This window comes from Chinchilla lanigera, unplaced genomic scaffold (assembly GCF_000276665.1).
Source record: "Chinchilla lanigera isolate Chin_1 unplaced genomic scaffold, ChiLan1.0 scaffold00076, whole genome shotgun sequence".
NCBI classification, from domain to species: Eukaryota; Metazoa; Chordata; class Mammalia; order Rodentia; family Chinchillidae; genus Chinchilla; species Chinchilla lanigera.
The window spans coordinates 2,864,389-2,868,025 of NW_004955477.1; the positions used below are offsets into that span (position 1 = coordinate 2,864,389).

A 3,637-nucleotide genomic window follows, 5' to 3' on the forward strand; every position below is an offset into this window, starting at 1 on the left:
AGGGCAGGGCAGGCCCGGCGCCGCCGCTGGCCGCGCGTCCATCTTGGGCTCTGCCGGCGCAGGGACAACCGGGGACCGTGGGAGGGTGGGTCCGCCCCGCTTGTTTACCGGCCTGGCGGCCGCGACTGGCCGCCGGGAGGGCCCTGCCACCTCTCTTCCGCCAGATTCCCCAGCTTGTTTTCCTGCCGGACGAGTCTGCCAGCGGGGTCTCGCTTCTGTTCTGCAGTAGGCCGTAAATACTTGGGTCCATTGCCACAAGTTAGTGCTGGTTTCCAAACTTGGATTTCGGTCCCGTGGCCGCTACTCCGCCTCCTGCAGTGTCCTCCTGTTGTTCCTGTAGCATCGAGGTGGTGGGGGGCGACGAGCGAGTGCCCAGGAGGAGCTGGAGCTTGTGGAAAGACTGGCTAGCCCTCCTATAGCAGTAACGATAGCTCAGTGTACGTATTTTTGGTTTTTGTTTTTGTTTTTTTTTGCTATGGTTTGGTGCGGGTCATTGCACATACAAATGGATTGCAATAAAAACTTGTATTACGTACAGGCGACAGGAGTATAGGTTAAGCCTGGAAGTTCGAACCGGCCCATCATCTGTAGGATACGCTGGTGTTCTGAAACTCCTTTGGCTGAGAATTTTGTATTTCAGTCACTCGATTTTCCTACACCGTAGACTACCAGATTAAGCGCCGCCCTCTGTTCTCACTGTTCTGGTCTCACCTTATAATCGATCATTATTTTTGTTAAGTGCATAAAATTACTGTTTTAAGAACACAGTTGAAGAGAAACTTTTTAATTCTTGCAGTTTTAAAAATAATGAATGATTCCTGTACCTGCGGTCTTCTAGTTGGCTTCCTTATCTCTAGTGCAACTTCCAGGGTACCCCTATGTTAAAATATTGGTGACTGAGTGTACAGACCATAACTCAGGGGAAACCGTAAGGAACTGTGATCTTTGCTTTGCATATGTCAAGCGCCTTGGGAAAGTATCTAAACTATGCTTGGAAAAAATAAAGCTGAGTGTGACCTCGTGGTTATTATTTTTAATTAAACGAGGTAATTCCAAAAAAAAATTAGAACTTGCTCCCTCTTGAATTTTGGCTTTTAGGATAAGCAGCCTATTTACACTAAAATTTCATAACATTTTGGGCCATTGGGCAGTTAAGTAGTGCTAGGATAGTAACGACACATTTTACTCTCTTAGGGAGGATATAATTTGAATATCATGAGGGATTTTTATTTCTGTGGCTGTTTTCAACGCCTTTTATTAATAAGTTAGAGCATTGTAACACTCATTTATTTATTCTTGAAATGTGCTTGGGTTATTGTGATGTACTCATTCATGGCAGTATATTTTAAGTTCATGGCCTTGATCCAGATATGTACAGTGATACGGGTTATGGCATATCACATTTAAAGTCTGAAGATTAACATAGTCTTAGTTACACAATGTTTGAGGTAAATTGCTTCATATTGTAATTGATACAGTGAGAACCCTTCCATGTACTTTATACTTCTTACTTTTATAATAAATATAAACTAAGGAAATAGGAGTTGCAAAAGTAGGAAGAACACTAACTTTATTTAACTTGGTTCAATTTTGTTTGGGCATTGCTATTTGCCTCTCCTCCTTTTTTGGTAATACCATCTTTATCTGGACTTCGAACATTTTTTTCCCCAAGTGATATGTTGTTTCTTTTGGAATATTTGTGCTGCACTTGTGCTTTGGGTAAATATCTTGCACATTTGAACACTCTTAAATCCTCACATAATGTAAAGACCCACAGAAAACTCCTTAATAAATGGAAAACAAAGTTCGAGCTCCTTGATGTGTTCAAATTTCTCTGTAGTCTGACCCTGATCTATTTAGTTTTAATTCTTATTTCTTCCTTTTGTGAATCTAGTTGCAGTCATACTAAGTTGTTTGTGGTTCCTTTGAAGTTCCTTCTTGGCTTTTCTTTTATGCCTTTCTCTTTCTGTTTGAAATCCTCTTCTGCTTATGTTCCTTATGTTCTGGGCTGACTTAAGTGCGCTGTCTTGAGGGGCCTTTTTGACAGTTTAACCCCAAATGATCTACTCATTCTTGTGAGAAACTGTCTCCCTTTTTACCCTTAATCTACGCTAGTGTGTATTTCATTTTATCTTTTAAAAAAAATTTTGCTTCCCAACTAGACTTTTAAGACCTCTGTAAAATGAACACCATATATTCAGCACTGAAAATGTGGATACATGGTCTGACAAAGTATTTTTGGTTATAGATGTATCTTAGGATATGCAGTTTGTTGTCTCTCAACTATTGGAGTTTCTGAAACTTTGTGCTTATGAGGCAGAATATTTTAAATTATGTCCCTTAAGGTATTTGGTCAGTATGTTTATATTATCAGCCCAGTTCTCTGTAGAAGGTGCTTAACATTTTCATAATGATCATGTCATATTATCCAAGTGAAAATAACCACAATTTTCTGGTTTATTTCATGTTTGAGTCTGGGGCAATTACTTGGTTTTGTGTTTGGCACCAGTGGCATGAATTTTAGCCATTCCTTATTTGTGTGTATGAAACATTTATTATCATGGGAAGAAGAAAATCTGTACCCTTAGTTTGCTTCTTAACCTCAGATGTTGGCAACATGTGTTGTTGATCATAAGGCAGATGAGACAGGAGAATATGTGATTCATTGCTACCTGTCAACACTGTTGGAGAAAAACACCAACAGACTGGCCCATAACATTGGTGTATACGAAGGATAACACATATAATTATGTAGTACCTTAGGTGGATACTGATACATTTGGAAAATAGGTGTGTGTGTTTCTGTTATGTATTGTGAGTAGGAGGCATGGTATTTTATGGGTACATAGTCTCTTGGCAGTAAACCATCTTAATTTATCCACTGCTTCTATGTGGAAATTTGCCCTCTTCCAAGTCATCAAAGTATTTTTCTCTTTCAGATTGTCAGATATTTTAGGAAGTAGTTTATATGAAAACTTTTTCCTTTTTTTTTTTTTTTTTTTTTAAAGTACTGGGAATTGAACTCTACTTAGCGCTTGCCAGGCAGGCTCTCTGCCGCTGAGCTATATCCCCAACCCCCTATATGAAAACTTTTCCCCCAAGGTTCTTAAACTTTTCTAGTATAATTGGAGCTAAAACTAATGTGACAAATTTTTCAGAAATATGGGGCATTTTTTTACTCAGGCTACTTGGATTTGTAAAAGGCCATAGAATTACACTAGTAATACCTTTGTTTGAGAAGTCTGGGTCAGTAAGGTTACTTTCTGAGAGACTGTTACTTTGGTTTAGTTGAAGTTTTTGACAAGAGCCATCAGTTTAAATTTTAAAATGGAGGTGGGCCAGGTAAATTGAATATAAAGTTGACTGTATGTTGCCCAGTGAATGGACCTTTTTGATAGTGAAGAAATGAATTTACTTTGTTATTAGAGTCCTTATGTTGAGAACAAACTGTCCCACTCGCTCTCAACCACAATGTTAGCTTTTTATCGTTTGTCAAGTTAAATTTTTGCTTGCCTGGAGTTAAATCAAATACATAAAATAATTGAATGGATAAGACATTATTGGTGTCAGTTACTTCTTTCTGGGTTTTTCTTATTTTTTTGTTGTTGTTTGGGCATTGTGCCTGCTAACCAACTGT

General features: G+C 38.9%; 1 protein-coding gene across 1 annotated transcript in view; it reads left to right on the plus strand.

Moving 5' to 3' along the window:
- The first annotated feature begins 348 nt into the window (after nucleotides 1-348).
- Zranb1 (zinc finger, RAN-binding domain containing 1) overlaps nucleotides 349-3,637 on the plus strand; it is a 57,333-nt gene continuing 54,044 nt past the window's right edge. Inside the window, exon 1 of the mRNA XM_005401989.2 lies at nucleotides 349-437. The gene's annotated coding sequence lies outside the window, so the exon portion shown is untranslated. The remainder of the gene's footprint in view (nucleotides 438-3,637) is intronic.